Here is a 27,003-nt window from a genome sequence, read left to right as displayed (position 1 = left end):
TCCTCCCCTACTCCTCATTGATCTGTTCAACTGAAGGAGGAGGGACCCTCTCTCTCTCCCCTCCCCCTTCCCTATCTCCCTCCACCTCTCCCTTCCCCATCCCCCTCCCCTTCCCCATCTCCCCCTCCCCCTCTCCCTTCCCCATCTCCCTCCCCCTCTCCCCCTTCCCCTCCCCCTCGCCATCTCCCCCTCTCCATCTCCCCCTCTCCCTCCCCTCCCCCTCCCCCTCTCCCTCCCCCTCCCCTCCCCCTCCTCCTTATGCTTTGGGCACTTGCCAAAGGATCCCAGTGTCCAGCCAAGCATCTCCCCCCCTCCCTCTTCCCTCCCTATCTAACCAAGCTGTGCTTCATAAAGGAGGGGCAGAGACTGAGAGAGAGAGAGAGGGGGTGGGGGGTGTAATATTGAGCACCCCACTGACCTGGCCGGAGGAGACGTAGCCTCACTGACCCGCACCCTCCTGGGGCAAGGTAAGCAGTGAACCCCCCCCCCCTCCCCGGGACCCTGGGGAGGGGGTAACCACCCCCTATCAGAGACCCCCTCATATCACAGGCTAGGCTGTGTTGGAAAGAGCCAGTGAAGGAATGGGTTAATGTTGCTGATATTGATTTATTGATTATCTTTGGAATGCTGATAATGTAGAGAGGGTTGAATTCTATCCCTGCTTTGAAACAGGGAGCCGGCCTTGTATCTGAATGCTTTCAACAGAATCTCTTCCGCCCAAGCAGCAGGGATGTCTCCCTGTGTGAGAGTCGACAGCGGAAAGTGACTGTCAGAACCTCACTGTGTTTCTAGATAACAGAGCAGCCTGCTTGTAATCTCGGCTCCTGAGTTAACAAAGCTTCGGGGCAGTGTGAGAGGGACACCTGATATTAGTGATAAAAGGAAGTGGAGGAGAGGGGGCGGGCGGGGGGCGGTTTGGGGATGGGATAGGAACAGACAGGGAAGAGGGTGGAAAAGCAGGCGAGCATCCCACCTGACCCCAGCTCCAGCCTGAACCTCTGCTGTCCTCCAGCACACACAGATTTCAGTGGCCCACCCCAGTGTCCCCTTCAGTGAAGGGAAGGGGCTGTGGGGGAGGATGCGGGGGGGGGGGGGGGGGGGTGGAGGATGGGGGTGGGGAGGGGGCACTTCCATCCCAATGTGATATCCACTGCTTAAAACCGGGCAAACAGCCGGCAGGTCAGAGGAAAGACTGCAGTCTGGGCGGAGGGGGATGTGTGTGGGTGAATATGTGTGTGTGTGTCTGTATGTGTGTGTGTGTCTCTCTCTCTGTGTCTCTATGTGTAAATGTGTGTGTGTGTACAGAATAGATCCACGTCGAGAGAGAGAGATGTAAAGTGTCGCGGACATTAACATTAAGGTACTATAACATTCCAATGAATCGATTAGGTTAGATACAGGGTAGTAATAGATATAGGTAGATATAGATAAAGGTAAAGGTTTCTGCTCTCACTTTAACTCAGCCTTTTCTGTCTGTTTTACTGTCCCTGCATTAGTGTGTGTGTTTGAGTGTGTGTATATATTTATGTGACTGAGTGTTTGCGGATGTGTCTGAGTGTGACAATTTCTCTGTGAATGTGTGTGTGTGTGTATCTATGGGTGTATCTGTGTCTGAGTGTGAACTTGTGTATTTGTGTGTGTGACAGAGACTGAACTGATGCATTCCAATGAAAATAAATGTTTGGGACACGCATCAAGTATTCCTTCACCTCTGTCTCTGAAGAGCAGATCACAAGGTGATTTTCAACATTGCCAATCTCTGACACTGGACAAGTGTGTGTGCGTGTGTGAGAGGGTGTATCTCTCTCTCACACACACTTGTCCAGCGGATGCGCACTGTCTGCTCAGCTGCTAAGCCAGAGCTGCCCTGACTTCTCCGATAAAGATTTTTTTTCCCTCCGGTGGCTTTGTTTCTTGGGCGCTTCGCTGAAGCAGGGTGTGGTGAAGGGGAGGACAGGAAGTCATGATGCAATGCGGGAGGGGGAGAGGGACAAGAAACTCGGTGCACACGCACTGCAGTCAAAAAAAAACCCCTCCTTTCAGCGAGGAGAGCAGATCTCACCTCCACTGCCCAGTGACAAGGCACAGACGAGCTCTCTGCAGCTCATCTGTAGCAGGAGGCAGGCACTTAAAGGCAAAGTGTTTGTCCATTTTCTCCCTGCCGATGGAATATATATATATAAATAAACTGCAGTGTGGTTGCAGGGTGTTGGACCAGGAGGAACCCAGCCTTTGTGTATCTTTGACCTCCAGCAGTTTGGCTAAGTCAGATCAGTTAAGTCAGATCAGTGTGCGCAAACTGCAACTTACTGGTCTCACCTGTAAAATGGAATTCCCTCGCTCACAACTCACTCAAACATAAATCAACCAGTCAGAAGATCTAATCGGAAAGAGGTCTTTTTTTAAATTTCCTGCACATGTAGCTTTTGTAAGATTCCTCCACTTATCAGCCCAACCCAGTCTCCAAACAGAACAGAAGCGAGGTTTTGGAATGTTTAGTTTTTAAACTGGTCTCTTGAGTATATTTCCATTGAGGATGGGCATGTTTGTGTGTTATTGGCATTTGGTCGAAATGTTCCCTACCCCTGTTTGTACTCCACGCCAACCTCCTGCCACCCTCGTTACATTTGATCTGATTTATTATTGTCACATGTGTAGGTATGCAGTGAAAAGTATTGTTTGTTGCGCACTATTACAGACAAAGCATACCGTTCATAGAGAAGGAAAGGAGAGGGTGCAGAATGTAGTGTTACAGTCATAGCTAGGGTGTGGAGAAAGATCAGCTTAATGCAAGGCAAGTCCATTCAAAAGTCTGACAGCAGCAGGGAAGAAGGTGTCCTTGAGTCGGTCGGTACGTGACCTCTGACTTTTGTATCTTTTTCCCGACAGAAGAAGGTTTTGAAGAGAGAATGTCCGGGGTGCGTGGGGTCCTTGATTACGCTGGCTGCTTTTCCGATCTCAGCATTGTTAACAGCTCCATGAGGTAGGAGTTGCAGGTTACCCAGCTATTAATCACATCCATCTATAGATGGCACAGTGAGTGTCAGATTGGAACAGCTTTTATCGACACTGCCCCTTTCTCTCCTTGTACGGCTGCAGGAGATTGCTGAGGGATCACAAAGTCTCCTGCCTCTCTCCCAACCATTGCTATTTCTATTTCAGCAGATCAGCATATTGATAATGGGGGGTGCGGCGAGTGAGGGTGAAAATCATTGAGGGACAATTCGGAATAATTTCATGGTTTAATACGCTGAGAAGTGGAAAGCGACCCCATTGCCCGTCAGTCTCGAGCTGGACTTTCTCATGCCTCGTATGTGGTCAGGATGGTGAAGTGTGTGTGTGTGTAGCTAGCCAGCTCCACCCTGGCACACACACAGCCGGTGAAGAGCAAGTATGACCACACAGCAGTGGGCATGTGAACAAGTCCCCCGGCTTTCCCTTGCTCATGTCTTGAATTTACAATTCATTTGCAGGATGTGGGTGTCACTGGCTGGACCCAGCATTCATTGCCCATCCCTAATTGCCCCTTGAGATGGTGGTGGTGAGCTGCCTTCTTGAACCCGCTGCAGTCCATGTGGTGTAGGTGCACCCACAGTGCTGTTAGGGAGGATTTTGACCCAGTGACAGTGAAGGAACGGCAATATATTTCCAATCAGGATGGTGAGTGACTTGGAAAGGGAACCTCCAGTGTTCCCAGGTATCTGCTGCCTGTTTCCTTCCAGATAACAATGACCAGTCAATCTGATTGTTGCATGAGTACACAGGGAGAACCAGGGAAGAACCCTCTTTCTCTTCCCTGAAATAATGGCCATGGAATCCTTCACATCCACTTGGGAGGGCAGACAGGCCCTCAGTTTAACATCTCACTCAAAAGATGGCATTGCAGAGAGCACCTCCTCAATGCTGCACTGGAGTGAGAGCCCAAATTATGTACCCAAGTGTCTGGGGAGGGACGTGGAGCCACAAGCTACTGATCTGGTTAGGTTCGTCAGTGAAACATCACGGACAATGTCAGCAGATTCCATTCCTGTCACCAATTCTCTTCTTGTGTGACAAATCCTATTCCCCTGCCTAGCTAACGTTTAAGCTTTAACCAGATTGTTCTCAAACTAGGCATCCTATTTGACCCTGCACCAAGCTTCTGAACCGCATGTCCTGTCCAGCAACAACACTTCATTCCAATTCCAGAACATTGTCTTTTCTCAGACAATGCTTTTCTGAGGAAGGATGTTCTTGCTCTCGAGGGAGTGCAGCGAAGGTTTACCAGGCTGATTCCGGGGATGGCGGGACTGATGTATGAGGAGAGATTGACTGGGTTAGGATTGTTTTCGCTGGAGTTTAGATGAATGAGGGGGAACCTTATAAAACTTATAAACTTATAAAATTCTAACAGGACTCGACAGGGTAGATGCAGGGAGGATGTTCCCGATGGTGGGGGAGTCCAGAACCAGGGATCACAGTCTGAGGATTCAGGGTAGACCATTTAGGACGGAGATGAGGAGACATTTCTTCACCCAAAGAGTGGTGAGCCTGTGGAATTCATTACCACAGGAAGTAGTTGATGCCAAAACATTGAATGTATCCAAGAGGTGGCTGGATATAGCACTTGGGGCGAAAGGGATCAAAGGTTATGGGGAGAAAGCAGGATTAGGCTATTGAGTTGGACGATCAGCCATGATCGTGATGAATAGCTCGAAGGGCCGAATGGCTTCCTCTCGCTCCTATCTTCCATGTTTCTATGTCCATCTCTGCCCTGTTTCATTCCCTCAAAGCCTCATCTATGCCTACAGACTCGGCTATTCGAATGTTATCTGAGCCAGTGAATCTTCCACTCTCCATGCACTTTAACTCCATTGAAAATTCTCTTGTCCGTATGCCAACTCAGACCTAATCACATTTCCCCATCATCCATCCACTCACGGACCGACACTGGCTTCCGGTCAACTTTCAAATTCTCATCCTTGTGTTTTCTCCCTCAGTGAACCCGAACAGGCACCGGAGTGTGGTGACTGGGGGATTTTCACAGTAACTTCATTGCAGTGTTAATGTAAGCCTACTTATGACACTAATAAATAAATGAATTTGTCCCTCCGTGGTTTCACCCCCTCTCTCTGTCTGCACTCTCCTTCAGCCCCACAACCATCTATTAACTCTGCAATCCTCCACCTCTGCCTCCTTCACCCCACCATCGGACGCTGTGCCCTGAACTTTGTCAGTGCATTCCCTGTTGTAATGTAGGAAAAGTGTGGCTACCAATTTGCACATGGTAAGGTCCCATGAGATACTGACCAATTGGTCTGAATGAAGTTCATTGAGGGCTTGCACTGTGGGATCTTTTAAATCCATGTGGGGTGGCAGACATTACTCGGTTTAATGTCACATCCAAAAGACAACAACTATGACCATTGTTATGGTTCAGGTCAGAAACTCCAAAGCGTTTTATGAAGCCCGCCCGAATCGTAAGTTTTGCCTCTTGAATTTGGCTAGGATAAGCGTGAGATGTTTCACCAAAAGAGAAAACGCTGGAAAATCTCAGCAGGTCTGGCAGCATCTGTAAGGAAAGAAAAGAGCTGACATTTCGAGTCCAGAAGACCCTTTGTCAAAGCTCTTCCACTCTCCACACACTTTAACTCCATTGGAAATTCTCCTCTCTATATGCTAACTCAGACTTAATCACATTTCCCCTGAGCTTTGACAAGGGTCAATCTGGACTCGAAACGTCAGTTCTTTTCTCTCCTTACAGATGCTGCCAGACCTGCTGAGATTTTCCAGCATTTTCTCTTTTGGTTTCAGATTCCAGCATCCGCAGTATTTTGCTTTGATCCTGTGAGATGTTTCGCTTCAGGTATGACTCAAATGACCCACTCGGGAGCTTTTATCAAAACAAAGTTTATTTAAGAATATAGTTAACATGTATGGAAAGAAAATTAGCAAGAACTTTTATCAATTACAAACAAGAAACAAACAATCATGATAATGTATAACCCTTAACAAATATCTCTGCAATGTTCCAATCAAACCAACCTCCATAAACAACCCTTTAAACAGGTTCAATCCAGCAAAGTCGCCTGCTCACGTGACACTGGGATTGAGGCCGTTAGTTGAATTCTGCAGTCAAATGCTCTCGAACCTCAGAACAGTTTGAAGACAAGACAGCTTCCAAAACACCAGAGAGACTCTGCTCCAACCCCCAACAACAGCAGGTTTTCAACCTTCAGGAAACCAACAGAATTTTCAAAACAACAGGGAGAGAGGGAAAACACTTCTTTTTTGCGTGCTGTCCCTTCCAAAACTAAAAACTCAAACCTGCAGCTCCAAACTGAGACTGGAAATGAAATCCCTGTCACCTGACCTGCCCATAGTTTTTTCTCCTCCCCACAATGACATCACCTGAGGCTGTGAGCATGAATTAAAATAACACTCTGAAAGGTACACTAATGTCAGACCATGCAGCACTCCCTCAGTAACGCACCAGGTTATCAACCCAATCATGTGGTTGAATATCGGAGTGGGATTTGAACACAAGACCTTCAGGCTCAGAGGTTGACATGCTGCCATTGAGCCAGTGCAGGATCAGAAAAGGCTTGTCCAGTGATTCAGTCTTCCATGCCTGGAGTGTCAATCACACCATGAACGATTAAAGAATGTTCAGCATGCATGGGAATAATCAATTCTGTCTCCTTGCTCAGCAGGACTTGGAGAGCTGTGCAGAGAAGGGGTAGAGAAAGGTGCCAAGGTTTGAAGGCAATGACTTCTGGCTGTTATTGATAATTATTAAAATTGTTCTGGGTCTGAATAATCTTACATCAGAAGAAATGTCCATTAAAGGAGGTGATTGCTCTCATTCCAGTCTACTGAACAGATATTATTCGTAACGTGAAATGTCACTGGGAATGAAACATAAAGAAGACAAGTTGATAATGACACCTTGCAATTGTTGTAAAACAGGATGGAGACGGTGGATTAACTGCACAGGAAGATTCTTCACCCATGGTTTATCCTTATGAAGATGAACATGGCACAGACGGCCACTCTGTTTTCTACTGAGTAAGGTATTTTACATTTCCATTCTCTAATAAGATTACATCACAGCAATGGGGGGCATTCAAAGGGGCAATTCAAGGGCTTCAGAGTAAAACAGTGTTCCCAAAAAAAGAAAGATGAGATGGCCAGATCTGGAGTTCCATGGATTTCAGGGAACTCACGGGGTCAGATAAGGCAGAAAAGAACGCTTGTGTGTCAGACACTCAGAACTCAATACTACAGAAAGCCAAGAGGAGGAGAAAGAGAGAGAGGAAAGGTGAAATCATAAAGGAAATTAGGAATGCAAAGAGAGGATATGAAAGAAACATAGAAATATAGAAGATAGGAGCAGGAAGAGGCCATTTGGCCCATCGAGCCTGCTCCACCATTCATTACGATCATGGGCTGATCATCCAACTCAATAGCCTAATCCTGCTTTCTCCCCATAACCTTTGATCCCATTCGCCCCAAGTGCTATATCCAACCGCCTCTTGAATACATTCAATGTTTTGGCATCAACTACTTATTGCCAAGAACATTGGCAAGCAAGATCAAGGAGAAGCCATAGATGTTTTGTCCATACGTCAAGAGGAAGAGGATAACTAAGGAAAGAGACGGGTCCATAAAAGACTAAAAAGTTAACCTGTGTGTAGAGGCGGAAGACGTTGGTATGGTTCTTAATGAATACTTTGCGTCTGTCTTCACCAAAGTGGGGTGGCAATGCAGATATTATAGTTGAGGAGGAGGAAGAGTGTGAAGTATTGGATGTGTTAAACATTGGGAGAGAGAAAGTAATAATGCGATTAGCTTCCTTGAAAGTGGATACATCACAGGAGCCAGATGCAATGTACGCCCAGACTGTTAAAAGAATTCAGGGAGGAAAAAGAGGACCAATTCTGGAAAGGTGAAAGAGGTCTGGTGCCGGGTGAATGGGGGACTGCTCATGTTGTACCTTTGTTTAAAAAGGGAATGAAAGATATGCTGAATAATTACAGGCCATTCAGTCTAACCCTAGTCATGGGTAAATTACTGGAACCCATTCTGAAAGACAGGGTAAACTATCACTGAGAAAACTGATCAAGGATAGTCAGTGTGGATTTGCTAAGGGGCTGGAAAGTAGGTGAGGTTGGATGACTCATCTTGTGGCTGGCGCAGGCAGGATGGGCCAAGTCAACTCTTTCCCTGCCCTAAACCTTCACTGATTCCAGCCCTCGCAAAGCATTTGACCGCTCTTTGCAGAAGGAAGTGTTTCCCAATGGGCACTGCTCAGCTGGAAGTGTCCCTCCTCAGCTGGGGCTTGTCTTCCTCACAAACTGAGTGAATCACAGAACCCCTACAGTACAGGAGGCGGCCATTTGGCCCATCAAGTCTGCACCGACCACAATCCTACCTGGGGCCTTATTCCCATTACCTCATTTACCCAGCTAATCCCCCTGACATTAGGGTTGACTTAGCATGGCCAATCAACCTAACCCGCATAACTTTGGAGTATGGGAGGAAACCGGAACACCCGGAGGAAACCCATGCAGACACGGGGAGAACATGCCAATTCCAAACAGACAATGACCCGAGGTCAGAATCGAACCTGGGTCCCTGGCGCTGTGAGGCAGCAGTTCTAACCACTAAGCCACCACAAAGATAAGGCTGCTTCCAATCCAATCAATGTCTTCATCTCCACATCTTCTTCGGGCTGACAACACATTCCCCAAGGTCTCTGCATTCCTCAAACAGTGGCCTCTTCGGCTTCAATGACTTTGTTTGCCCGACAATTGGAGGCTGCCTCAGCCCTCGGCTCCAGAATTCCCTTCCCAAATCTCCAGGCCTCTCCTTCCTTGTTCGGGATAGTCCATGTACCCAACCTCTTTGACCAAGCGTTTGGCCAACTATCCTCATGTCTCTGGATTTCTCTCAGGTTCACACTGGGTCTGACAGCGCTCGTGAAATATCTGGGCACGTTTCTCTATCTGAAAGCACCTCGGGAGGTTTGAAAGGTGGTATACAAATGCAAATTGTTGTGAGGTTTAGTAGGGCATGCAGGTGGAATTCCATCTGCAGTTTAAGGACTAATAACCTGAATTGTACTGAAGATGGTTATGTTAAGAATCAGTGATGAAGCTCACTCAGTTCCCTGTTCACACCCCACTGTTCCAATTCTCATTTCGCTCGCTGCTCCTCATTATATTTTTTTAATGAGTTGTTTAAAATTGACCAACCTTTCCAGGTCATGGCTAAGTGCAGATTACTGCTGCATTGCAGCTTGAATAATCCTCGCTGAGTAACAGTGTCAGGGCCTTGCCTTTGCTTGGATCAGGACATCAGTAACCTGCCCCTGGTCACGTCCCCCTGCAGAAAGTATCCGACTCCTCCAGGGAAATGATCCCTCCAAGTCAGTGCCGTCTTGGCCTGATAACGCACCGTGCTGATAGGTCACCGCTGCTCACAAGGCAGTCAGCTGGAAAACCCGGAACGCTGGGATTGGGAATTCGAAACCTGCCATCCTGGAATGAACAGGTTTCCCGAGAGATGGGGAAAAGAATAGAACGAGGACAAGGTGGGAGAGCATTTGGCTGAGAAGGGAGATAGCAGACTACTCAGCCTTCCCCCCCATGTTATCCAATTCTTCTTACTCCTCCAGCTCATTCCCTACAGCTCCAACATTTTCCTCTAAGTGAATATCCAATTCCCCTTAGAAAGTCAATAATGGATGTGCTTCTAACACCCACTCAGGCAGCGCATTCCAGATCAGAACAACTAGCTTGTGTAGAAACCTCTCCCCCCCCCCCCCCCCCCCCCCCCCCGGGACTCAGCTGCTCAGGAACTAAAATCTGCATAGTCTGGTGACCATTTCTTGTCTGTACATTTAAGACCTGGCTGGCTGTAGAGATTTGCATTCTAATCAGTATTCTGTAATTTGATTTCTGTGTCTGTTTGCACTGTTTGAGAACAGATAACCACTCCATCTGACGAAGGGGCAGCGCTCCGAAAGCTTATGGTATTTGCTACCAAATAAACCTGTTGGACTTTAACCTGGTGTTGTGAGACTTCTTACCATTTCTCACGCCAGTTTGTCCTTATTCACTCAATCCTTCATGATTTTTAAACACTGGCATTAAATATCCTCTGCATTGACTTTCCTCTAAGCGTAACTGACTCAAGGGAAAAGTTTATTTATCAGTGTTACAAGTAAGGCTTATATTTACACTGCAATGAAGTTACTGTGAAAATCCCTTAGTCGCCACACTCAGGCGCCTGTTCGGGTACACTGAGGGAGAATTTAGCAAGGCCAATGCACCTAACCAGCACGTCTTTTGGGCTGTGGGAGGAAACCAGAGCACCCGGAGGAAACCCACGCAGACATGAGTGAGAATGTGCAAACTCCACACAGACAGTCACCCAAGCCGGGAATCGAACTCGGGTCCCTGGTGCTGTGAGGCAGCAGTGCGAACCACTGTGCCACCGTGCCGCCCCAATAAGAGGAGGATGAAAAAATATTTATTCAGTGGATAAAAATACTGCAGGCTAAGAAAATTAGAAGAATTTATTCTGCAGAGAAGATGCCAAACAATCGAAAGGGACAGTAACAATAATCACCAGCTAACCACGGCGCCAATTATAAGATAGAATTAATCATTTATTTGTAATCTAAGTTGGGCCTTACTATGAATGATGGAATAGGTTATTAGTTACGATATAAATAGTTTTTCCCAGTTACCGATTATTTGGTTTTGATTAACAAATGTAGAGTCATAGAGGTTTACAGCATGGAAACAGGCCCTTCGGCCCAACTTGTCCATGCTGCCTCTTTTTTTAAACCTCTAAGTAAATCTCAATTACAGAAGATTTCAATTCCTCACATTGCTCGTATAAATATGTCAAAGGGAGGGATTTTCCACGCGGGTCCCCCATTGGCTAGCGGTGGGATCTTGTGGTCCCACCATTGTCGAAGGCATTCCCTGTTGAATGCACCCCTCACCACTGGGACATCTGTGGCACCGTCCGGATCGGAAGATTCCGCTGGTGAGAATGGCTGGAAATTTCTAGCCATCGCATTCAAAACAACAGGCCATTCGGCCCAACAGCTCCATGCTGGTGATCATGCTCCACACCGAGATCTTCCTACTACTCCTGGGCGCAGTCCATTGGCTCCCTCTGATTATATATTTATCCATTATTGTACATTTATGGCCCTCTGTCCTGGTCTTATCTAGATGTGGATCAAAGCCTTTCATCATCTTTCAGACCTCTGTTAGGTTTACCCCTCAAGCTTCCCTTATCTCATCTAAAGAGCTCCAGCCACTCTGGTAAATCGATTTTGCATCTTTTCCAGTGCTTCTCTGTCTAGTTTATGATCTCGAACAAAGAAAATTACAGCACAGGAACAGGCCCTTCAGCCCTCCAAGCCTGCACTAATCATGCTGCCTATTTGAACTAAAAACCCCTGCCCTTCCGGGGACCATATCCCTCTATTCCCATCCTATTCATGTATTTGTCAAGACGCTCCTTAAAAGTCACTACCGTATCTGCTTCCACTACCACCCCCGGCAGCGAGTTCCAGGCACCCACCACCCTCGCACCTTAAACCTGTGCCCCATAGTAATTGACTCTTCCACCCTGGGAAAAAGCTCTGACTATCCACTCTGTCCATGCCCCTCATAACCTTGTAGAGAGCAGAACAGTGCAGAGCAGCCCATGCATAGACTAACCAAGAGTCTGTACACATTTAACATAATCTTTGCTTTTCAATTGCACCCCCTGTCCCCACTGCCAGGAATGAACCACGCAGCATGTTTTCTCGACACATCAATACCATTTGTGTTTTGTCAGGATTTTTGCGATCTACATATTCTGACTGTTAAAATGTTCCACTCACACATATCAATATTGTAACGACACAACTCTTCACTCAGTGCTGTGAACAGGGCTGGAGACAACTTGGATCCTGGTCAAGATAGGCCTTCTCCATTTTACAAGCTGGTTTATTGGTCATGATTGCAGTATCTAAGTCCAACGATCTCCTGGTGTTCTGGCACAAGAAGTGCTTCATGACAGTTAGTGGCTCTGGCTGGGAGTAAATCTGTTCCTGATCACACTACAGAAAAAATTACAATATGTTCAGTGGAAAGATTACAATCTACAACAAACTGACACACACAGACACTCAGATACTCATGCACACACAGCCACACACACACATACACACACTCAAATACTCATGCACACACAGCCACACACACACACTCAGATACTCATGCACACACAGCCACACACACACATACACACACTCAAATACTCATGCACACACAGACACACACACAGACACACAGACACTCAGATACTCATGCACACACAGACACACACACAGACACACACACATACACATACACACACTCAAATACTCATTGCCACACACACACACACACTCAGATATACTCATGCACACACAGCCACACACACACACACACATACACATACACACACTCAAATACTCATTGCCACACACACACTCAGATATACTCATGCACACACAGCCACACACACACACACACACTCAGATACTCATGCACACACAGCTACACACACACACACATGGGGAGGCAATGGCCAAGTGGTGTTATCGCTGGGCTATTAATCCAGAAACTCAGCTAACGTTCTGGGGATCCGGGTTCGAATCCCCCCTTGGCAGATGATGGAATTTGAATTCAATAAAAAATATCTGGAATTAAGAATCTACTGATGACCATGAAACCATTGTCAATTGTTGAAAAAACCCATTTGGTTCACTAATGTCCTTCAGGGAAGGAAATCTGCTGTCCTTACCCGGTCTGGCCTCCATGTCACTCCAGAGCCACAGCAATGTGGTTCATAGAAATCATAGAAACTCTACAGTACAGAAAGAGGCCATTCGGCCCATCGAGTCTGCACCGACCACAATCCCACCCAGGCCCTACCCCCATATCCCTACATATTTTACCCACTAATCCCTCTAACCTACACATCTCAGGACACTAAGGGGCAATTTTATCATGACGAATCAACCTAACTCGCACATCTTTGGAATGTGGGAGGAAACCGGAGCACCCGGAGGAAACCCACGCAGACACGAGGAGAATGTGTAAACTCCACACAGACGGTGACCTAAGCCGGGAATCGAACCCAGGTCCCTGGAGCTGTGAAGCAGCAGTGCTAACCACTGTGCTACCGTGCTGCAGTTGACTCACAACTGCTGTCAGGCAACTAGGGATGGGCAATAAATGCTGGCCCAGCCAGCGACACCCATGTCCCATGAATGAATAAAAAAGATGCAGAACCCAGCCATGCACACTCAGATAAGAGCACACTCACTCAGGGACATGCACACATAGCTAGCACTCGCAATTAAACATGCACACTCGCGCACACAGCCAGACATGCACACTCAGACAGGCACACACTAAAACAGACACACACAAATACATGCACACACATACTCAGACATGCATACACACACAAGACACACACGCACACACACTCACTCTAACACGCCATTGACCATTTAGCCTTCTTTGTATGCACTAACTGACATGCTTTTAAATATCTTGCTGAGTGCTTTTAATCATGCAAGATAATTCCTTCCGTTACAACAGTGATGAAGCTTCCACAACACTTCATCAGTTGTGAAGCACTTTGGAACAGGATGGATTAGTGAAAGGTGCTTTATATAAGAGACCAGTAGGGAGTTCAGGAGAGTGGTGGGAATGTGAAACTCACAACAATTGTATAGTTGCTATTATTAAGGAGAAGTTAGATAAGATCATCACTGACCCTGCAGTCAACACTGGAGAAATCCAACATCCTGCAAGTACACAGCAGGGCAATCAGCATCCAGAAGGAAAAGCAGCTTCTGATGTTTCTGCTGGATATGCTTCACCAGAACAGTTATATACAGCCATGCACATTCTCTCCCCCATTCACTGCAACAGCAGATAATTGCAGGTCCCGAAACATAAAATGTTGAATCAATCTTCACTGCAGAAAAGAAGGAAATACAGACAATAATGCAGTGTCCAAAATACAGCGAAAAACTGAGATACTGTCCATGAACACCATCAGTGAAACACTTGAAGACTCGACACCTCAGTCACATTTCTGACTCTAATTGTTGCTGGGTTCTCCTGTTTATTTATACTTGGTCATGGGACATGGGTGTCACTGGGTAGACCAACATTTATTGCCCATCCCTCATTGCCCCTTGAGAAGGTGATGGTGAGCTGCCTTCTTAAACCGCTGCAGTCCCTGTGGTGTAGGTACGCCCACAGTGCTGTTAGGGAGGGACTTCCAGGATTTTGACCCAGTGACAGTGACGGAACGGCCGATATATTTCCAAGTCAGGATGGTGAGTGACTTCAGGGGGAACCTCCAGGTGGTGGCGTTCCCAGGTATCTGCTGCCCTTGTCCTTCTAGATGGTAGCGATCACGGGTTTGGAAGATGATGTCTGAGGAGCCTTGGAGAGCTGTTACAGTGCACCTTGTAACTGGTACACACTGCTGCCACTGGTGGTGGAGGGAGTGTAAGGTGGTGTCCAGGATTGGAGTTTGTGTTTAGTGGGCCTGAAGGTTTAGAAAGGGCAGGTTTAAGGGCCATTGATTGATAATTCTTAATTCAGAAGTTGTATGTATCAGCAGTTTGTCATCAATCAATATGAATCAATTTGAATCTTAAACAGCTCCCACAAAACTCCAAGTGTTCCATTATATATCCTGCTGAATTGTACTGTTAAACCTCTTGACATCAACTATTGTTGCATCAGGATTCTCTTTCCCAGATTTAACAGATGTCCCAAAACTTTGCGTGTGACACCCGACACTTTGCAAACTCTGTTAGAAATTCACAATCACAGAAATATAGAATCATAGAATCCCGACAGTGCAGAAGGAGGCCATTCGGCCCATCGAGTCTGCACTGACAACAATCCCACCAGACCCTATTCCACATATTTACCCCGCTAATCCCTCTAATCTACCTAGTGGGTGCCTGGAACTCACTGCCGAGGTGGAGGGGTGGGTAGTGGAAGCAGATATGATTGTGACTTTTAAAGAGCGCCTTGACAAATACATGAATAGGATGGGAATGGAGGGATACAGTCCCCGGAAGGGTAGGGGGTTTTAGTTAAGTCAGGCATCATGGTCGGTGTAGGGTTGGAGGGCCAAAGGGCCTGTTCCTGTGCTGTAATTTTCTTTGTTCTTTGTACAAATGGACACTAAGGGGCAATTTAGTGTGGCCAATGCACCTAACCCACACATCTTTGGACTGTGGGAGGAAACCAGAGCACCCGGAGGAAACCCACGCAGACACGGGGAGAACGTGCAGACTCCACACAGACAGTGACCCAAGCCGGGAATTGAACCCATGTCCCTGGCGCTGTCCCTCAATTATGCCTTGTGCCGTGTTCTGTGCAACTTGTACTACGGGTGGAATTACCTGTTGTAAGCTCACTCAGTCAACAATTCTTCCATTTCTCAGCCAAGGAGACCTTGAGTCCATCAGTCTGGATTATGTTTAAACCAGTCGGAATTCTGCACACCAACCTTGGGGTGTTATCCACTCTGAATGAATTTTATATTTTTAGCTTAAACTTTTCAAATTGACACAACATCAGTAAGTTGCAGTGACAGATTTACTTCGTAACTATTGATAAAATGAGTGCACAGACGCTATTACGTCAACATGTCAGTAGGATAAGTAAGGCTGGGGGGGGCGTTGGCATGAAAACAAATGATCAGGAAATGCCGCCACTCAGCCCATCTAGCTGATTGAGGTGACCCTGCCACAAATTTCCCTGTCTTGTTGAACCTCCTATCTGACCAGTCCCAGTCCAGGTGCCCTCTGAGGGGTCATCCAGATGCTTTCTGTTCCCCGGATGTCTTTTGATTTTCTTCTTGTTACAAAAGAAAAATGTTGCTAAGAGTGGTATAGCACAGAAGGAGGCCATTTGGCCCCAGCTTGTCTCTACCAACTCTTGCCAAGAGTTACCCAATTAAGTTTTTAAAGTTTATTTATTAGTGTCACAAGTCAGCTTACATTAACACTGCAGTGAAGTTACTGTTAAGGTCTCCTAGTGGCCACATTCTGGCGCCTGTTCGGGTACACTGAGGGAGAATTTAGCGCGGCCAATGCACCTAACCAGCACACCTTTCGCACTGTGGGAGGAAACTGGAGCACCCGGAGGAAACCCATGCAGACACGGGGAGAACATGCAGACTCCACACAGACGGTGACCCAAGCCGGGAATCGAACCCAGCACCCTGGTGCTGTGAGGCAGCAGCACTAACCGCTGCACTGTTGTGCCGCCCACCCAGTGACCTGGTCTTTCATCATAATCCTGCAACGTTTTCCTTCTCAAGCCAACTTTAGTAGAATTTGTAAGGGGTTTGAATCTACTTTCACATCCTTTTAAGCAGTGCATCTGAGGTCACAACTGTTCCCGTTTATGAAAGGATCAAGAATGAGAGGGCACGGATTGAAGTCATTGGTAAAAGAAGCAAGAGTGACATGTTTTTACTCAGCGAGTGGTTAGGGTTTGGAATGCTCTGTCTGAGAGTGTGGGGGAGGCAGCTTCAATCCAAGCTTTCAAAGGGGAATCGGACTGTTATCTAAAAAGGAAGAATGTGTAGGGTCAGGGGGAGAAGGTGGGAGAATGGCACCAAGAGGAGGAGCCAGTGAAGACATGATGGGCTGAATGGCCTCCTCCTGCACTGTATGAATTCTGTTATTCTGTGATTGTGAGGGATCTCTCTCAGGTGTGGCTTGTACAGAAGCCAGGAGTCAGGTGTCATTGGTTGCTAAGTCATGTGGGAACAGATGAAGAGGTTGTTGAGTGTAAGAACTGTCGTGTTGGCAGTCTGCGCTCCAGGTTATCAGTGACAGGGCCATTTTATTCCAGCTTGTGTGTCGACACAAGCTGGTTTTGGATTGACACCAGTGTGAAAGCAGCAATGTAATTCACCATTTCAGGTCAGTGAACCCGGGAGATTAGCTGTGTCAGGCAGCGCTGACTTCAGCAGGGATTAAACTCAGCAAAATGCAGTATTGAACACCCTGATGTGTTTAGCCGAAAGACTTGATGGACCTCTGGAGAAACTCTCCAGAACTGAGGGAGGCCATTCAGCCCATCGTGCCTCTGTCGCTTTATTCAAAGAGTTCTCCAAATAGTCTCACGCTGCTGTTTTTGTCCCTATCGCCCCGTCAGTGTCTTCCTTTGCATAGAATCATAGAATCCTATAGTGCAGAAGGAGGCCATTTGGCCCATCGAGTCTGCACCAACCACAATCCCACCCAGGCCCTATCCCCACAACCCCATGCATTACCTTAGCGAGTCCCTCTGTCACTAAAGGGCAATTTATCATGGCTAATCCACCCAAACCGCCCATCTTTGGAGTGTGGGAGGAAACCAGAGCACCCGGAGGAAACCCATGCAGACATGGGGCGAATGTGCAAACTCCACATAGACAATGACCCAAGCTGGGAATCGAACCTGGGTCCCTGGCACTGTGAGGCAACACTGCTAACCACTGTGCCATCGTGCCGCCCCCACAATTAAATTCCTCCCTGCACAATCCCCGTTTCGCAAATTGGTCCACGGGTGAGATTTTCCACACAGCCCATTGCGTCTTTTGCCACAGCGGAGGTGCCCCGCCATTGGTTGGTGGTGGGATCTTCCAGTCCCACCGTTGCCTGGAAGCGCGCGACAGGAGTGTGCCGTCGGCAGGACCGAAAGATCCCGGCGACGGGAAGAGATGGAAAATTCCGGCTGCACACAACTGAAGTCCCTCATCCCTGGTCCCTTTATCCTTTTATCTCCTCTGCACCCTCCCCAAGACCCATTGTTGAAGTGAATCTCAGAGCTGAACACAAGGCACCAGTTGAGGGCTAACCAGTGATTTCAGAGACACTTCCAATCTTCTTGTGCAGGCTTTTAAACATTCTTTACTCCATTCTCTAAAAGCCAGTTATCAGAGTGGACCGGGCAAACCCAAATCCATTCCCTACCTGTTCCAAAATCTAATTCTAAATCCAATTGAATCCAACTCATAGATCCCACAAGAGAGAGAAACAAGATCCAAGCTGACAAGATAAGGCCTTGCACACCCATCTTGGATTTGATCCAAAGCTTGATCTTAGCCAGAAGGCCGAGAACCGATTGGAAGAATGCAGAATTCTTACTCCAGAACTGATCAGAATTGGATTTCAGCAGATTCTCACCCCTGGTTGTTCTAAGGGCTCCTCCAAGGTGTGGGAGGAAACTGGAGCACCTGGAGGAAACCCACGCAGATATTAGGAGAACATACAGACTCCGCACGGACAGTGACCCAAGCCGGGAGTCGAACCCGGGTCCCTAGCGCTGTGAGGCAGCAGCGCTAACCACTGCACCACCGTGCCGTCCCCAATGCTGTTGTCAGACTTGGAAATAAAGGGATTTTGATGGAGGGACTTCTGCCTCCATCATGGTTCGAGGACTTATTGCAATGGAATTAGAGGGATAGGGCCTGGGTGGGATCGTTGTCAGCGCAGGCTCGATGGGCCGAATGGCCTCCTTCTGCACTGTCCTGGATTCTATGATTCTAATACGTGGGGTTATGGGGATAGGGGCTGGGTGGAGTTGTTATCGGTGCAGACTTGATGGGCTGAATGGCCTCCTTCTGCACCATAGAGCTTCAATGATTTCTCTGTTCCAAAGGAGCTTCTGAAAATTGGACCAACCGCAATGATCTTTCCGTCGTCAAAGTCAAGTCTCCAAAGCCAAGGGAAACTTGTAAAAGCATTGCTTGCTACTTCACTATTGATCACTGTCATGGGAGGCTGAAATTTGATTGCCAAATCTTGGCAATGTGCGCAGAGCTCGGAACCCTGGAATGTAGCCGAAATATCAAATTGATGTCTCAGCCATCAGACTGTGTCATCAGACTAAAGCTTTTAAAAGGGATCGCTTGTGACATTGCAGCCTGCCAAGACTTCCTCGGAAATTGCAGGGAGCAGCAGAGGAAAGTTCATGCTGAAATATTCGCATGGGCCGCGACAAATCACCAAATATTGATCCGCCCTTTGTCTGAACTGACTGGCCTGGGATCGGGATAGTTGGACGTGGGATGCTGAGTGATGTTCCTTCCTCGAAAGGTTCAAATTAGCTTCCAAGGTGACTCAGCTCATTTGTAAACTTGACATCTGTCACTGCGTTATTCTGATAAAACACAGCACCAATCAAATTAACCGGACTAATTGCTTTCTTTAAATGCTCCCTGACTGCACACAGCTAAGGTGGAAATCGTTTCTTCATGTCACACTCTGCCATTTATTTTGCATCAGCGTTTTTCAGGTTTCTCTCTCTCTCTCTCTGGACGAGTGTACTGTGAATGTTTTTTTCATCATTCTTCCGTCACTGGCTAGGTCAGCATTTATTGCCCATTCTTAATTGCCCCTTGCGAAGGTGGTGGTGAGCTGCCTTCTTGAACTCGCTGTGGGGTAGGTACACCCTTATACCCTAAGGTATAGCCGAAAGCTAGTGGCTTTTGCTATCAAATAAACCTGTTGGACTTTAACCTGGTGTTGTGAGACTTCTTACTGGGTAGGTATAACCACAGTGCTGTTTGGGAGGGAGTTCCAGGATTCTGACCCAGAGACAGTGAAGGAGCGGCCAATATACTTCCAAGTCAGGATGGTGAGTGTTTTGTTGCCAGTATTTATTCCCCATCCTTAATTTTTTTGATTCATTTGTGGGAATGGGCATCGCTGGCTGGCCAGCATTTATTGCCCATCTCTAGTTGCCCGAGGGCAGTTGAGTTGTGGCTCTGGAGTCACATGTAGGCCAGATCAGGTAAGGACGGCAGATTTCCTTCCCTAAAGAGACATTAATGAACCTTTTCCAACAATCGACAATGGTTTCATGGTCATCCAGTAGATTCTTAATTCCAGATATATTTTATTGAATTCAAATTCCACCATCTGCCGTGGTGGGATTCGAACCCGGGTCCCCCAGAACATTAGCTGAGTTTCTGGATTGAAGTCTAGCGATAATACCACCATGCCATTGCCTCCCCTGATTGCCCCTTGAGGGGGTGATGGTGAGCTGCCTTCTTGAATCCACTGCAGTCCCTGTGGTGCAGGTACAGTGCTGTTAGGGAGGGAGTTCTAAAGATGCTGACCCAGCCACAGTGAAGGAACGGCCGATATGTTTCCAAGTCATGATGGTGCGTGGCTTGGAGGGGAACTTGCAGGTGGTGGTGTTCCCAGGTATCTGCTGCCCTTGTCCTTCGAGATGTAAAGGAAATAGGACAGGGGTTGTCACCCACAAGCAGCTCCTGGTCTTAAACCCATAGTTACTCCTTCAATAGAGGAGAAGGGAGTGTATCTGAGGAGTTGCTAACCAATGTAATGGCACTGTCCCAGAGAAAGCACCAATCTTATTTCAGATTGTTCCCCCGAGCTCTGGATCCCTGGACTAGAGGAACCCGTTTCTCTCCATCTATTCCATCAACTCCTTTGATCATTTTTGACGCCTCTGTCAGGTCACCTCTGAATCATCTAAAGTCAGAGAAATGTAGGGCAGCTCTCCGAAACTTGCCCTCATCATTCCGTCCTTCACATCTTGTATTGCCCTGGCTGCCTCACCCTGTCCAAGGCCAGAATGTCCTTGCTGAAGGAGAGTTTGACCAAGGCTATGCATGGCTGAATCATAACCTTCAGCCCGGTACTCCAACTGAAGTAAAGGCCGATATTCCATCAGTTTTTTGATTGATGGATAGTTTTCCAAACCATTTTACTCTTTAACAGTGATCAACACCCTGAAACACAGAAACTAGAAGCAGGAGGAGGCCATTCGGCCCTTCAAGCCTGCTCCACCATTCATTTTGATCCTGGATAATCATCGAATTCAATGTCCTGATCCCCCTTTCCTCCCCTTTTCCCATGATCCCTTTAGCCCCTCAAGCTATATGTAATTTCTTCTTGAAATCAGACAATGTTTTGGCCTCAACTACTTTCTGTGGGAGTGAATTCCACACATTCACCACACTCTGGGTGAAGAAATTTCTCCTCATCTCAGTCCTAAAAGTTTTATCCTCTTATCCTCAAACTATGACCCCTAGTTCTGGATTCCCCCACCATCGGGAACATTCTTTCTGAATCTACCCTGTCTAACCCTGTTGGAATTTTATAAGTTTCTATGAGATCCCCTCTCACTCTTCTAAACTCCAGTGAATATAATTCTAACCGACTTAGTCTCTCCTCATACGACACACCTGCCATCCCGGGAATCAGCCTGGTAAACCTTCGCTGCACTCCCTCTATAGCAAGGACATCCTTCCTCAGATAAGGACACCAAAACTGCACACAATACTCCAGGTGTGGCCTTACCAACGCCCTATAGCTTGAATGCAACATAAAGATGTACGGAGGAGACATTAACCTTTCTCTCTCTTTCAAAGCATCGTGGAGGTTAGATGGTGAATGTTTGTTACGATGGACTCAGTTTTGGACTGAAGCATGATGGAGTGTTGGGGGGGGTGGGGGGAAATGCCCCTCATGTGGGAGCTGCGAATGATTGTGGTGAGTTGGTAGCATTGTGGAGAACCTTCGCAAATGTTTGAGGGCCTTCAAGTGGGAAGGTTGTGAGTATAAGTCTGCAATTCAGGGACTTGAGCACATCATCTTTGCAGACATTTCAGCACCGAGGGAGGTTCTTCACTGTCAGAGGGGCTGTTTTTCAGATGAGGCACGATACTGATGCCAACTCCACTTCATCTTGAGTTTGGGGTCTTGATGGTTTAGAATCATAGAATCCAACACTGCAGAAGGAGACCATTCGGCCCACTGAGTCATAGAAACCCTATAGTGCAGAAAGAGGCCATTTGGCCCATCGGGTCTGCACCAACCACAATTCCACGCAGGCCCTACCCCCATATCCCTACACATTTACCCGCTAATCCCTCTAACCTACGCACCTCAGGACACTAAGGGGCAATTTTAGCATGGCCAATCAACCTAACTCGCACATCTTTGGACTGTGGGAGGAAACCGGAGCACCCGGAGGAAACCCACGCAGACACGGGGAGAACGTGCAAACTCCACACAGACAGTGACCCAAGCCGGGAATCGAACCCAGGTCCCTGGAGCTGTGAAGCAGCAGTGCTAACCACTGTGCTACCATGCCGCCCGTCTGCACCAACCACAATCCCACCCAAGCCCTATCCCCATAACCCCATGTATTTACCATAGCTAGTCCCTCTGACACTAAGGGGCAATTTAGCATGGCCAATCCACCTAACCCACACATCTTTGGAGTGTGGGAAACACCCGGAGGAAACCCAACGCAGACATGGGGAGAACGTGCAAACTCTACACACAGGCAGTGACCCAAGCCGGGAATTGAACCAGGGTATCTCGCTGTGAGGCAGCAGTGCTAACCACTGTGCTACCGTGCCACCCCTTTTGGGTTTTCTTTAGGGTTTAGAAAAAGAGTAAGATGGACTTGAAACATTAACTCTGTTTTTCTCTCTCCACAGATGCTGCCAGACTTGCTGAGATTTTCGAGCACTTTCTCTTCTTATCTCTTTAGGGTTTGCCCGTTACCCTCAGGGCGCTGCCGTTGACTGTTACTTGTCCAAACCATTCTTGTCTATTTCCAGATCACATCTGAACACTCTGCACCGGGTTGTATTTCTGCATCTCACCATTTCTCAGCTGTGCCTTTGCCCTGTGACATTGCCTGATAGTCACCACAGTATCCAGGTACTCCTGAACTCAGTCCTTTCCTTGATATCCACTCCCAAGTCTCTACCCATTATGTACACTCTCCGACAACCTCTCTTCAATAAACACTCCACAGACTACATTGAAGGGCAGGAGCATTCTCCCTCAATTTCAGATCAATATTCGTGACATTCATAGAATCCCTACAGTGCAGAAGGAGGCCATTAAGCCCACCGGGTCTGTCCTGACCCTCTCTGAGGAGAGCACCTTACCCAGCCCCTATCATCCATCCTATCCCTGTAGCCCATGGCCAATCAACCTAACCCGCACGTCTTTGGACTGTGGGAGGAAACCGGAGCACCCGGAGGAAACCCACGCAGACACGGGGAGAACGTGCAGACTCCACACAGTGACCCAAACCGGGAATTGAACCCGGGTCCCTGGCGCTGTGAGGCAGCAGTGCTAGCCACTGTGCCACCGTGCCGTATCTTAATGCCTTGATCTGAGCACCTTGTCTTGGACACCAGATGGTAGACTTTGTAGGTTTGGGATTATTAACAGCAACTCTTTATATGTCACTTATGACTACATGTACAACAGAAGAATAGAGGGATGGAGTTAGCTCCATTCTCGGTCATATTTTCATGGAATCCTACAGTGCAGAAGGAGGCCATTCAGCCCTTCGAGTCTGCACCGACCACAATCCCACCCAGGCTCTATCTCCATAACCCCATGCATTTACCCTAGCTAGTCCCCCTGACACTGAAGGGCAATTTAGCATGGCCAAACCACCTAACCTGCACATCTTTCGGACTGTGGGAGGAAACCGGAGCACCCGGAGGAAACCCATGCAGACACGGGGAGAACATGCAAACTCCATACAGACAGTGACCCAATCCAGGAATCGAACCCGGATCCCTGGTGCTGTGAGGCAGCAATGCTAACCACTGTGCCACCATGCCACCCTTTACCACTGTGCCGGTCTTGACACATCCCTGTCCATCTCTCGACTGACCTGGTTCTGGGTCAGGTAACTTCTTGTATCAGTAAATGGCAGGTACCGTACTCAGTCCCAAATGAAGCCTGTATGTACCAGACCTGACTTCTACATGATCAACATCGCAACAACAGTTACCTGGCCATAATCACATTGCTGCTTCTGGGAGTTTACTGTGTGTAAATTGGCTGCTGCAATTCCTAATTCCTGACACTTCCAAAATATTTCAATGGCTGTGAAGTGTTGTGGCATTGTGAGAAAGTGGTGCAGAAATGTAAGCTTGTTCCTTTCCCTCAGTGTTCCCACCCTGATTCTCACTGTGGTCTATTGTTGTGTCTGAATTTCCTGCCAGTATGAATCAGCTGACACCAAGACTAGACCGTGAATCCAGTGAAGGAAAGTACAATTTCTTTTATTAGTGTCTTCACCGCATATTTGTCACAATAAAGAATTGAGTTTGAAAAAGAATTGGATTCGCTTCCCTCTTTGTGGAAAGGGAGAGGTCTCAGATTTCCACGTACTGCCACCATGTTATATGGGTCTGAGTGAGAGCAGATTACAGGTCCATCAAACAGAAGAGGGGTTAAAAAGGGCAAGATGAGTTCCGATCCATCATTCAACTGCAGGCCCAGCCTTTGTCGAACATGGCTATGACTAAACATTAGGTTTCGAGGACATTAGCAGTGCTTACACATCCCTTTGTAGCTACCTCTGAGGTACCTGAGGGGCCTCAGAGTAGGTCAGTTCATCCATTCTCCCCCCCCCCCCGACTCAAACCCAGTCATATTATATAGAACTTACCGTACAAAAAACAGGACATAAGGCCCAAAATGTTAACGCTCCACGTGACACAGTGGTTAACACTGCTGCCTCACAGCACCAGGGATCCGGGTTCGATTCCCGACTTGGATGACTGTCTGTGCGGAGTCTGCACGTTCTCCCCGTGTCTGCGCGGGTTTCCTCTGGTTGCTCCGGTTTTCTCCCACATACACTGGTTAGGTGGATTGTCCATGGTAAGTTGCCCCTTCGTGTCAGGGGGATTAGCAGGGTAAATACTTGCTGTTACATGGATAGGACCTGGGTGGGATTGTTGTCATTGCAGGCGCAATGGGCCGAATTGCCTTCTTCTGCACTGTAGGGATTCTATGATGCTTCTTCGTGACCCTCCTCCCAACCTTTTTACCCAGATGATCACCCTACCCTTCCATTCCTTTCTCCTTCATGCATTTATCCAGTTTCCCCACCAATACTAATCACCTCAACCACTCCCCGTGGCAGCGAGTCCCACATTCTCCCCCACTCCCCGTGGGAGCGAGTCCCATTCACCCCACTCCATGTGGGAGCGAGTCCCACATTCTCCCCCACTCCGCATGGGAGCGAATCCCACATTCTCCCCATTCTCCGTGGGAGTGAGTCCCGCATTCTCCCCCACTCCCCGTGTGAGTGAGTCCCACATTCTCCCCACTCCCCATGGGAGCGAGTCTCACATTTTCCCCCACTCCCTGTGGGAGCAAGTCCCACGTTCTCTCCACTCGCTGCGGGAGCGAGTCCCACATTCTTCCCCACTCCCTATGGGAGCAAGTCCCACATTCTCCCCACTCACTGCGGGCGCGCGTCCCGCATTCTCCCCACGGGAGCAAGTCCCACATTCTCCCCCACTCCCTGAGGGAGCGAGTCCCACATTCTCCCCCACTCCCCGTGTGAGCGAGTCCCACATTCTCCCCACTCCCCATGTGAGCGAGTCCCACATTCTCCCCACACCCCGTGGGAGCGAGTCCCACATTCTCCCCCACTCCCCGTGTGAGCGAGTCCCACATTCTCCCCACACCCCGTGTGAGCAAGTCCCACATTCTCCCCCACTCCCCGTAGGAGCGAGTCTCACATTCTCCCCCACTCCCTGTGGGCGTGAGTCCCACATTCTCCCCCACTCCCCATGGGAGCGAGTCCCACTTTCTCCCCATTCACCGTGGGAGTAAGTCCCACATTCTCTCCACTCTCTCTGGGTAAAGAGTTTTTTCCTGAGTTCCTGTGTGGATAGTTCGGAATTCCATCAAGCAGGGAAATACATGTTGATGTGTATAATGCAGGAACATTTTGGTGAGATATACAAGAAAATCCCTTGGTAATAAATGAGAACTTTTAAAAAGCATTGATAATCATCGACCAGGACAGGAGGTTTGCTCCCCACGCGTGTCTAATTTATTATCTCTGGTTTTCAATGTGTAGATTTCTAAATATTATAAATGGACCATATTATAGATGGGATAACAATTCCCCAGAGCAGAGAGAATCAACCCAGTCCCGGAATTCGAACAAGCCCGCTTTGAGTTGAGTTCTCGGCTGCTTGTCGAAAGCCTGGTTTACCTTTCCTTCACAGTCGCTCACCCACCCCCCACCCTTTCTGCATTTCCGTCAGCGCTTGGTGACACTAAGATTCCAGTCATCGCTGCTCAGAGCTAGTTCAACACATTCCCCTGGGGAGCAGCAGGGATGGAAACGGAGTCAGCGCTGAGGTGGAGGATTATGGAGGTCCCACCCCAGCCTCACGTCGGTTCAAACTGTGCATTTTTGGATTTTTTTTTGTTGCAACAACAAGTTGGTTTGCAGGTGCAGCAGGTAATTCAGACGGCAAATGGAATTTTCCCTTTCATGGCGAGAGGGAAGAAGTTTAAAAACAGGGAGGTTATGTTGCAGCTGTATAAGGTGCTGGTGAGGCCACACCTGGAGTACTGTGTACAGTTCTGGTCTCCTTACTTGAGAAAGGATAGACTGGCACTGGAGGGGGTGCAGAGGAGATTCACTCGGTTGATTCTGGAGCTGAGAGGGTGGCTTATGAGGATAGACTGAGTAGACTGGGGCTGTACTCTTTGGAATTCAGAAGAATGAGGGGAGATCTTATAGAAACATACAAAATAATGAAGGGAATAGGTAAGATAGAAGAAGGGAGGTTGTTTCCACTGGTGGGTGAAACTAGAACTAGGGGGCATGGCCTCAAAATAAGGGGGAGCAGATTTAGGACTGAGTTGAGGAGGAACTTCTTCAGCCAAAATGTTGTGAATGTGTGGAATTCCCTGCCCAGTGAAGCAGTTGAGGCCACCTCACTGTATGTTTTTAAGGCAAGGATAGATAAATTTTTGAACAGTAAGGGAATTAAGGGTTATGGTGAGTGGGTGGGTAAGTGGAGCTGAGTCCACAAAAAGATCAGCCATGATCTTATTGAATGGCGGAGCAGGCTCGAGGGACCAGATGGCCTACTCCTGCT

General features: G+C 47.9%; 1 long non-coding RNA gene across 1 annotated transcript in view; it reads right to left on the bottom strand.

Annotated features, from left to right (window-relative positions):
* Positions 1 to 11,995: 11,995 nt before the first annotated feature.
* Positions 11,996 to 27,003, bottom strand: part of LOC144510176 (uncharacterized) — a 125,302-nt gene continuing 110,294 nt past the window's right edge. The window contains exon 3 of the long non-coding RNA XR_013500582.1: positions 11,996 to 12,112. This is a non-coding gene — a long non-coding RNA (uncharacterized LOC144510176). The remainder of the gene's footprint in view (positions 12,113 to 27,003) is intronic.

The sequence above is a fragment of the Mustelus asterias genome, chromosome 22 (assembly GCF_964213995.1).
Source record: "Mustelus asterias chromosome 22, sMusAst1.hap1.1, whole genome shotgun sequence".
Lineage (NCBI taxonomy): Eukaryota > Metazoa > Chordata > Chondrichthyes > Carcharhiniformes > Triakidae > Mustelus > Mustelus asterias.
Note: the sequence above shows the minus strand (reverse complement) of the source record. Positions and strands in the feature narration are given on the sequence as shown.